The sequence below is a fragment of the Myotis yumanensis genome, unplaced genomic scaffold (assembly GCF_028538775.1).
Source record: "Myotis yumanensis isolate MYYU_CA2020_CCGP unplaced genomic scaffold, mMyoYum1.0.hap1 SCAF_3, whole genome shotgun sequence".
Taxonomy (NCBI): Eukaryota; Metazoa; Chordata; class Mammalia; order Chiroptera; family Vespertilionidae; genus Myotis; species Myotis yumanensis.
Genome location: NW_027223754.1, coordinates 91,135,400 through 91,146,738, shown reverse-complemented (window position 1 = coordinate 91,146,738; position 11,339 = coordinate 91,135,400).

The window sequence follows — 11,339 nt, the reverse complement described above, 5'->3', positions numbered from 1 at the left end:
ATCTGTTGATATGATCAGATGATTTTTATCTTTTTTTCTGTCAATGTGGTATATCACATTGATAGATTTGCACATGTTGAACTATCCTTGTGTCTCTGGAATGAACCCAACTAGATAATGATGTATTATCCTTTTAAAGTATTATTATATTTGATTTGTTAGTATTTTGTTTAAGATTTTTGAATCTATGTTCATCAGGAATATCAGCCTGTAAGGTTGTGTGTGTGTGTGTGTGTGTGTGTGTGTGTGTGTGTGTGTGTTGTTCTTGCCTTGTTTTGGTATCAAGGTAATGTTGGCCTCATACAATGAGTTAGGAAATATTCCCTCTTTAATTTTTTGGAAGAGCTTGAGAAGGGTAGGTAGTAAGTCTTCTTTGAATGTTTAGTATAATTCACCAGTGAAGTCATTTGGTCCTGGACTTTTTTAGGGGGGAGAGCTTTCTGATTACTGTTTTAATTTCTTTATTGTTGATCAATCTATTTAGGTTTTCCAGTTCCTCATGGTTCAGTCTGGTAAGGTTATATATTTCTAAGAATTTGTTCATTTTTTTTCTAGGTTATAGAATTTTGTGGTTTATAGCTTTTCATAATATTATTATAGTCCTTGTACTTCTGTGGTGTCTACTGTAACTTCTCTTTTTTGTGATTTTATTTACTTGAGTCTTATCTCTTTTTTCCTTTGTGACTCCAGCCAGAGAACTGCCAATTTTATTTAACTTTTCAAAGAACAGCTCTTTGTTTCATTAATATTTTTTATTGTCTTTTTATTATGTATTTTGTTTAATTCTACTCTAATTGTTATTATATCCTTTCTTCTATTGCCTTGGTGTTTTATTTGTTCTTCTTTTTCTAGTTCTTTAAGATGAAATGTTAAATTGTTTACTTGAGATTTTTGTTTCTTCAGGTAGGCCTGTAATGGTATAAACTTCTCTTTGTACTACTTTTGCTGCATTCCCCCAAATTTTGATATGTTGTATTATCATTTTCATGTGTCTCTATGTATCATCTTTTGATATCTTTTATTTTTTCTTTGACCTAGTAGTTGTTCAGTAGATGTTGTTTAAATTGTACATATTTGTGGTTTTCCCAGCTTTCTTCTTGTTTTTTAAAATTTAGCTGGAGCCCTAACTGGTTTGGCTCAGCGGATAGAGCATCAGCCTGCGGACTCAAGGGTCCCAGGTTCGATTCCAGTCAAGGGCATGTACCTTGGTTGCGGACACATCCCCAGTGTGGAGCGTGCAGGATGCAGCTGATCGTTGTTTCTCTCTCATCGATGTTTCTGATTCTCTATCCCTCTCCCTTCCTCTCTGTAAAAAATCAATAAAATATATTAAAAGAAAAAAAAATCTAGCTGGAGAGAGGAGAGGGGAGAGGGAGGGAGAGAGAGAGAGAGAGATCAATTTGTTGTTCCTCTTATTTATGCATTCATTGGTTGATTCTTGTATGTGCCCTGATAAGGTTGGAACCCCCAACCCTGGCATATCAGGACAATGCTTTAGCCAACTGAGCTGCCTGACCAGAGCCTCCAAATTTCTTTTTGTAGCTAATTTTCAGTTTCATATTGTTGTGATTGAAAAATATACTTGGTATGACTTTTGTGTTCGTAAATTTATTGAGACTAGTTTTGTGCCCCAATATGTGGTCTATCCTGGAAAATGTTCCATGTGCACTTGAGAAGAATTATATTGTTTGGGGATGCAAAGCTCTGTTGATATAAATTATGCCCATTTGGTCTAATGTGTCATTTATGGCTGTTATTTCCTTACTGACTTTCTGTTTGGATAATCTATGCATTGCTGTCAGTGGTATATTTAGGTACCCCACTATAATTGCATTTTTGTCAATTTCTCCCTTTAGGTCTGTTAGTATTTGTTTTACATATTTTGGTGTTCCCAGGTTGGAGAGATATATATGTACATATATATATATGTATTGATAAGTGTTATGTCTTCTTGATGAATTGTCTCTTTTGTCATAAAATGCCCATTTTTGTCTCTTATTTATCTTGAAATCTATTTTGTCTGACAGAGTATGGCTATACCCACTTTTCTCTGGATAACATTTGCTTTTAATATTATCTTTCCCCCTTACTTTGAGTCTATGTTTGTCTTTGTAGCTGAGAAGCGTTTCCTAATATAACAAGATTATAGTTGGAATTTGTTATTTATTTTTTAAAACTTTATATATGTGTGTGTGTTTTAATTTATTTCAGAGAGGAAGTGAGAGGGAGAGATAGAAACATCAATGAATAGAGAAAATGATTTTTTAAAAAATCTTTATTGTTGAAAGCATTACATAGGTCCTCCTTTTTCCCCCATTAACCTCTTCCAGCCTGTTCCCAGCCTCCTCCCCTTTCCGCCCCAGGCCCTCACCACCCCATTGTCTGTGTCCACACGTTATACGTATATGCATACAAGTTCATTGATTGATCTCTTCCCATCCACCCTCCCCTGCCTTCCCTCTGAGGTTTGAGAATCATTGATTGACTGCCTCCTGCATGCCCCACACTGGGGATCGAGTCACAGCTTGGGCATGTGCTCTGACCAGGAATCAAACAATGACCTCTTGGTTCATAGTAGATATTCAACCACTAAGCCACACTGGATGTGCAGGAACTTGTTTTTTAATTCATCCTGTTACTCTGTGCCTTTTAATTAGGAATTCAGTCCTATTCTGAACAAGAGCTGCAATTCCTGCTTCTGTCTGTTATTCATCTTACTCACAATTTTGTATCATTCTGTCTTTTTGTTTCAGGCAGAAGAGCACCTTTTAGCATTTCTTGTCATGCAAGTCTTGTGATGGTAAATTCTTTCAGCTTTTGTTTGTCTGGAAAAGCCTTTATTTCTTCTTTATTTCTAAAGGATAACTTTGCTGGATATATTATTCTTTCCTGGTCATTTTTCTCTTTTCATATTTTAATTACACTTTACTCTAGTTGTAGAGTTTCTTCTGACAAATCCAATGATAATTTAATGGGGTTTCTTTGATAGGTTACCATCTTCTTTTCCCTGGCTGCCTTAATAATTCTATTTTTATTGTTAATTTTTGACAGCTTTTATATAATGTGCCTTGGAGAAGGCCTTTTGGATTTGAATAATGAGGTGTTCTATTAGCTTTTTGGATGAGACAGTCCAGTTCTTTCTATAGAGTTGAGATGTTCTCATCAATTACTTGTTTAAATAAGCTATCTGTTCTTTTCTCCCTCTCTTTTCTTCCTCATATATCCATTATCCTTATATTGCTCTTTCTATTAGAGCCATATGATTCTCATGGAGTTCTTTTATTTATTTTTTACTCTCAATTCTCTCCTTTCTTCCACCTGAGTCATTCATAGGTTTCTATTTCCAATATCACCAATTCTTTGGTGTTCTGGTCTGTAATATTTCCTAAGCTTGCTAGTTCATTCTTTATCTCATTTATTGAATTCTTCACCTCCAGAATTTTTGTTTGGTTCTTTCTTATAATTTAAATCTTATTACTTAAAGTCCTTTTGTTTGTTGATGTTATTTCTAAGGTAATTGAACTGCTTTTCTGAGTTTTCTTGTATCTTATTGAGTTTTTTCAGAACTGAAATCTTGAATGTTTGTCATTTAAATCATAATTTTCATTTTCTTTGTGAACTCGTTATCTTGGCTACTCATTGTACTTGATGGATTATTTCTTTGCCTGGGAATTTGATGTATTGAAATCTTTACATATATACAAAATCTATTTATTTATTTATTATTTTAAAAATATATTTTTATTGATTTCAGAGAGGAAGGGAGAGGGGGAGAGAGAGAGATAGAAACATCAATGATGAGAGAGAATCATTGATTGGCTGCCTCCTGCACACACAACCTCCCCCCACTGGGGATTGAGCATGCAACCCAGACATGTGTCCCAACTGGGAATTGAACCATGACAGCCGGGCCTAAAATTTATGTATCTGTTTTAGAATGAGAGGAAGGGGAAGAGAAAGAGAGATTTGTTGTCCCACTTATTTATGCATTTATTGGTTGATTCTTGTATGTGTTCTGACAGGTGATGGAACCCGCAACCTTGGCATATCCAGATGATGCTCTAACCAGATGAGCTACTCTGCCAGGGACTTGAAATCTTAAAGGACTATTGCTTTTAACAATTTAGCAAGGTAAGGTCTTTCTTTTTTCCCCATTAGGTGGTGCTATTGCGCAAGTTTTTGTTTTCTCTTACATGGGACTTCTGGGATCTTAGTGGGGCAATGTCACCTGGGCTATAGAAAATACTCTGAGGAGTTGGGCTTACCCGTCTATGACCAGGTCACTTTGGTCTCAAAGCACCACCTGTGTGGTGGGATGTGGTAGGTAATGGGGTTCTGGGCCTGTGAGTTCCTAGGGCTGCCTCCTTATAACCAGAGGCTGCCAGCTGCACTGTACTATCTGAAGTATCCCAGCTGCCTCTACTGGGTTCCACTGTGAGGGATGGGGGGTCAGTGAGAGAGGGAGGCAGGGTCCCAGGCCTGTGGCTTTGTTTTTTTCACTGGGTTTAGCAGCAATGTATAGAGGCCACTCAGGCTGCAAGCTTGCTTCTGCCCCTCTGACTACCTTTGGGGGGCCCAGTGAGGCTGCAATCTGACACTTCCACTGCTGTTGCTTCAGGTGGTGCTCACAGAAGAGCTTGATTATGCCTGGAGCTCCCATCTCTGTTCTTTCTCCATCCTATCATTCCTCCTTATTCTCACATGCCCTTCTTCAGATGTCTTAATGCACAGATCTTTCAGACATGTTTGTGTTGAGCAGGGAATTCTTTGTCTGACTTGGAACTTTTAGGGGCAAGACCAAGAGGTTGTCTCACTCTGCTATGATTCTGATATCACTCAAACACTGTTTTCTGTAAGGTGTCTTCTGATTTCAAATGTAGCACTTCTGGAGGACATCAAAGCCAAAATTTTTAGCAATTACTACTGGACCTAGTAGTGAACCTTCATCAGTCTACTCTTAGCAGAAAGCCCAGGAAGAATATATTCTTGTTGTTGTTAAGAATATATATATATATATATATATATATATATATATATATATATATATATAAAAGCTAAGCGACCAGAATGACCGGTCACTATGATGTGTACTGCGGTGGCCAACCGGCAGGGTCAGGGCCCCGATCAGCCCCCCAACCTCCCATGGCCTCTCCCCCCCCCCCCCCAGCTGGCCCAGCCCCTGATCGACCCCCCACAACCCCGATCGGGGCAGGGCTGGCTGGCCAACGGCCCACAGCCCTTCTCTGCCTCCCCCACCCCCGCCAGCCTGGCCCCGATCGGCCCCCATTGGGGTGGGCTGGATCCCACCTGTGCACAAATTCGTGCACCGGGTCTCTAGTTTTAATATATTCTTACATGCAAGTGCTGTAATGGTCTGCCTGAGAATGATATCCTCTGCAGTACATGGGAATGACCCAGCACAGGAAACCAGGGGCAGCTGACTTTTGAGCTCTAACCCTAGAGCCCCCAACCCTGGATTTTTTTCACACAGCTCTAGTTCACTCTGCCCTCCCTCTGCCAGAGCCCAATGTGAATGGTTGCACATGAAATTTTGTGCATTGGCCCTTTAAGAAGGTGCCTGCATTTCCAGCTGTCTCTCTCTGGCAGACAGGAACCCTGCTGTTTTTTACAACCAGATGTTATATGGGCACCTTTCCCAGTTCTGGTGCTCTGTGCTGGGGAGCCCAACTTGAGGTTTAGACCCCAGAGTTCTCAATGGGAACCCCCCACAGCTGGGATATTCTTCCGGACCTTCAGCTACTGACTGTGGCCAGGTGCCTGGCCAGCCCTCTTGCGCTTCTGCACTTCCTACAAGTCTCCATGTGGTTTTTATTTTCTATACTTGGTTATCAGGATTCTCTCCACCTAGACTTCAGTTGGTTATTCTAGATGGTTTTTCTGTATTTTAGTTGTAATTCCAGTGTGGTCCTGGAGAGTGTCAGTATAGCTTCCACTTACTTCACCATTTTGGAACTCCAAGGAAATTATTTTTTAAATTATGGCATAGTAATTCCTCTTATTGAAGACACATTAAATTTTTACAATTTATGGGCATTTATCCTAATTCTTTGCTATTATAAATTATGTCTTTAAAAAAACACATATATTGGTGAACACACAATACAGTGTACAAATGATGTTTTGTGGGATTGGGTACCTGGAACCTGTATAATTTTGTTAACTACTTTCACCCTAATAAATTCAATAAAAAGGAAAAAATCAAATAAAAAACATATATTTTATGAATTCAAACCTGTGGCTCATGAAATAGTCACATTAGCTATTAAAAAGCTGCCAAGAAAAAGTCAAATAGAAGAAGGTAGTCAAGCCCTGGCCATTGTGGCTCAGTTGCTTAGAGTACAGTCCTGTGTACCAAAAGGTAGCGGGTTTGATCCCTAGTCAGGGTGTGTGTGGAGGCAATTGATTGATATTTCTCTCATGTTGATTTTTCTCTCTTTCTCCCTCCTTAACACTCTCTAAAACCAATTAAGAAAATAAAGAAGGCAGTCAAAAGGAATAAACTAAATAAATACTAGGGATGTAATGTACAACATGATGGCTATAGTTAACATCCTAATATATAAAAAGCCAGGGGCCATCATGACCGAAACAACCGGACAGACGACTGAACAGCAGGCTGTGTGGGGCGACCAGGCCAGCGGCGGGGGGAGGGGGCAGTGAGGGATGACCAAATGACTGAACAGCAGGCTGCGTGGGGCAACCAGGCAGGCAGGGGGGGCAGTGAGGGATGACCAAATGACTGAACAGCAGGCTGTGTGGGGCAACCAGGCCAGCGGGGGGCGGGGGCAGTTGGGGGCAACCAAGCTGGCAGGGGGGCAGTTAGGAGCAACCAGGCCAGCAGGGGGAGCAGTGAGGGTTGACCAGGCTGGCGGGGGGGGAGGGGGGGGGCAGTTGGGGGCAACCAGGCTGGTAGGGGGCAGCAGTTAGGGGTGACCAGGCTGGCAGGGGGGCCAGTGAGGGGTGACCAGGCTGGCAGGGGGGCAGTTGAGGGCAACCAGGCCGACAGGTGGGGCAGTTGGGGGCGACCAGGCAGGCAGGCAGGTGAGTGTTTAGGAGCCAGCAGTCCAGGATTGTGAGAGGGATGTCTGAGGGGTCCCGGATTGGAGACGGTGCAGGCTGGGCTGAGGGCCCCCCTCCCCCATGCATGATTTTCGTGCACCGGGCCTCTAGTTGCTGTATAAAATAAAAGTTGTTAAAAGAGTACAAAGAAATCTCATCATAAGGAGAAAAGTTTTTTTCCCCTTTTTTCATTGTATTTATGTGAAAAGATGGGTGGTAGTGGAACCTACTGTGGTAATCATTTCACAGTATATATAAATCAAACCATCATGCTGTATGCCTTAAACTTGATACAGTGATGTATGTCAATTATTTCTCAATGAAACTGGCAAACAAACATAAACTGCCACCTTTTAAAATACTGTACTACCAACTCTTTCATGGATTACAAATTATTGTACCCCCTTATTCCACATAGACAGAAATCCAAATCTGTATTTATTTCTAATACAAACTTCCCCTGGCTAAAAAAAAAATTTTGAGGGAGTTTTCAATGAAAGTTACATCAACTGCCAAGAATATTTGATGAGAGTTGAAATTGTGTAATCAAAGCATTTTCCCTTCTTTTTTATTAATTAAAAGTACCATTGAATTGGAAATGATTTATGTTTTTAAATTATCTGTGACTCCAATTAACACTCTGTTAAAACACACCCACATGGTTTCAGGGCCAAAATCCTTCAAATCATGAAATTATTTCTCCTTTTGGGATCATTAACCTGTGCATTGTGAAATTCTGTTGAAATCGTCAAGATTCTCTCTTCCATGTAGCCACTCTATCTGTCCCCTTACCTCTGACCTACGTCACATCTGCCCCTCCATCACAGAGTCAGCTGCTCTAATGTCCCTGGATTGTGCAATCCCAAGTGCAGCAAACAGCTACCTGGAGCAAAGAGGTCAGTGTATTGATCTGTTTGCTGTTTTTAACCCAGGTTTGAAATACTATTTGACCTACCTACATTGAGAGGAGTAATTAATCTAAAATTCTGTTCTCAAGAGAACATCAGATTCCTGAGGAAATACCCTTAGGACAAAGTTTGCTTGAACAGTTCACAATTCAATGCCAACCAATCAGTTCTCTGAGCTCCCGTGAGATGTAAAGCTTTTTGAGTTCTGCATATGTTTCCTTATTCCTAAAACAAAGATAGCAGAAAGATCCACTGCTGTAAAGAACTTTAAAGTATTTTGGAGGAAGACCTATTCCAACAGAAAGAACTAGTTTCTGCAACCTTGTTGCTTTTCAGAGGAAGCCTTCTGGAAGGTATTACTGTATAGTGTGGTGGTTAAGAACATGAACTTTGTTGAACAACTAGAATTGAACAAGAAATAGAGTTGGAAAGAACTTTGATGAGTCTCAACTCTTCCCTGAGTACTTGTACAACACTGGGCAAGTGACTTGACTCCTCTAAGCCTGTTTCTTCACCAGCATTATTCATGGGACAGCAAGCAAAACAGCAAGCAGAGGAAAAATGAATGAGAGTTTGTGCCAAAAAGGCAACCCCTGTAGAATAGGGGTTAAAATTTTGCAGGAAAGTTTCCTGCTTGCTTCTTAGTTTACAGAGTAAATTGAGGCTGATTGCCGGAAGCCGGTCCATCCTTGCTGCTTGACACAGTCACTGCAGGAAAGAAACATCTGCACAGCATATGTTTCAAGGGACCTGGCATATAGCATATTGTTCTTAATATGTTTGCTCTCCTTAGTGCCATGTGTTTTAACCAAGGTCACCTCTCTGGGAAAGGTTGTTTCCCCAGGTAGGGATTTTTCCCTGAGGTTAGGGAGGGGATACAACCCCTTAATTAAGTGTCAGGTGGGTAGTTAAGCTACATCATCTTTACTCCCTGGAATGGAGATAAGAAACGCCCTAACCTTGGTAATAGAAATTGACAGGATTAAAATCGGCTGGTATAAATACGGATGTAACAAGACAATAAACATCAGATCCTCATCAGTTCCTAACCAGAACTCCGACCAGAACTTTGGCTGGAGATCCTGGCTATAGGTCCTGACTAGGCTGCTGATCAACTGAAGGCTGTCTTCGTGTCATTCCTTCTTCGCCAACTCCGTCCACACCTTTGGGGACCCCTGGACCCGCTGGGATTGGACCCCAGCAGCTGATGGTTGTTAAAGAAAGGTGAGGAAGAGAGGAAATATAGAAGTTTTGGGGGAAGTGATGACAGTTCCCTTTTGAGGGATGAAAAGGAAGGGGCTAAAGAGAGACAAGCAAAGTATGGGCCAAGGGATGAGGGCTCAGCAAGGGTGCCAGTGGTGACCTGCAGTAGAGGCAGCACATGGTGAATTAGAGATGCAGTCACATGATGACTAGAGTTTTCAAAGGTTAAATGACTCACTAGAGGTCACACAGATTTTTTTAAAATATCCTGGCTCCAAGTACAGAGCTCCTTCTAATCTATAACAGGAGATCTGGGACTACCCTTCATAAGCTTTCCTTTGGGCCTCATGTTTCTAGTTTGCAAAAGCCACCAGGCCAGGTGATACTGAAAGTCTCTTGGTTCTCTAGGACAGTGGTCGCCAACCGGAATTCCATGGACCGCTGGTGGTCCAGGACATCCGAAAAGTTGGTGACTGATGGTCTAGGATGTTGTAATGGGAGTTATGCTCCTGGTTCTGCTTCCTACTGGTTGTGTTATATGGTACTTTGGGCAGTTCTTTGGAACTCCCTGGCTTGTTTCTGTAATTAAATTTTGTTCCAGAAGCTTGAGTTCTCAAAAGTGAACTGATCCTATGAAGACAGTTTTATCCTATGTTGATGTAAGTCTCCACTTATCAAGAGTTCTGAGTCCTTCATAGCACCTCCTCCCTCGGGGAGGTCTATTCAGTTGTGAAGCATGTAAAATTTAAGTCACTGGCTGGCACACACACACACACACAAAATCACTTAATTATGTTGTAGGCAGAGAAAACAGCACCAGGTGTTAGACTGGTGGGGTCAGACTGGACCTGGGTTCAGCAACCTCGGTACTTGAGTTCTGGCTAGGAAAGAATTCAGAGTCAAGACTCAAGTTATAAGAGAAGATCTATATATATAAAAGCCAAGTGACCATCAGATCGGTCACTATGACGTGCACTGCAGCTGGCCAACCAGCCGATTGGGGGGGCGCCCCCTCCCCCCAGCCAGGCCAGGTTGGGGGCGGGGCCAGCTGGCCAACTGCCCATGGAAGTCTACGCCCCCACCCAGCAAGGTCGGGGTGGGCCAGCCGGACCCCACCCATGTACGAATTCATGCACTGGGCCTCTAGTTTATTTATAAAATCACAGAGGTAGAAGAAGTAATTTGTAAAGAAATAGGCTTAAGAAATAGGCTTGGAAATAAGTTATAGAGGTAAAGGACGGGCGCTTGGAGCTTGGGAGTGAGGAATGAATGGTAAAGCACCTAGCAGGTGGGGGAGAGAGGAGGGAAAAGGCACAGGCATGGTCCTGGGAGGTGGAGATTTTTGGGGAGGTTCCAGGGGAAGGTCTTAGTAGAATAGTAGCTTTCTAGGTATGTTCTTTCAGGGTCTAGGTCTCCACTGATTGACTGGCCAGCACCAGGGCAGGGGTTATTATTCAATGCAGCTGGTCCTGGGGTCAGCTGTGGGGTCACTTGTCTGGTTTTCTGGGCCTGGAGCTGAAATAAAACTGAGGCCTAGATGCAACCTCTAGGGAGAAAAGGCCAGGTGTCCAAACCACATGACCGGGAGGGAGGGATATGCTTGGGGAGGAAAGGTCACCCTGGGGTAAGGTCCCACCCTACACTGGTCCAGTGCTAGGGACCCAGGGCTTTCTGTCCTGGTGACCTCCTGTACCTGGCCCATCGCCCTTGCTCTGCTCATGTCTAACTGCGGACCACGGTTACATTGGCAATAGTCCAACACCACACACAAACAGGGCAGAAAGCTGTAAAAGAAAATACCATGTTTCAAGGAAGAAAATGCTATGTAGAAATGAAGCCTGAACCAAGCACTCTAAGGCCCTGAGTGTCACATATGCTGAGTAGGTCTTAGCTGTGTCTTAGGGAGAGAAAATTCCTTTACACAACACATGCCTGAGTAGTGCTTTTTAATAAATTGGCGGAGCTATAGAAATAGCCTAAAAGATCAGAGAGGCCGACTTAGAGGTTCAGTTTTCATCAGTGGAAATGGATTTCCTTGGGGAAGGCAGAATGGGAAATGGTTTTTGTTCTTTTTTTCCTGCAATAACAAACTTATATTTCATCTTTTCTTTTCCATTACTTTCGTACTAAATTATAATTTATAATTAA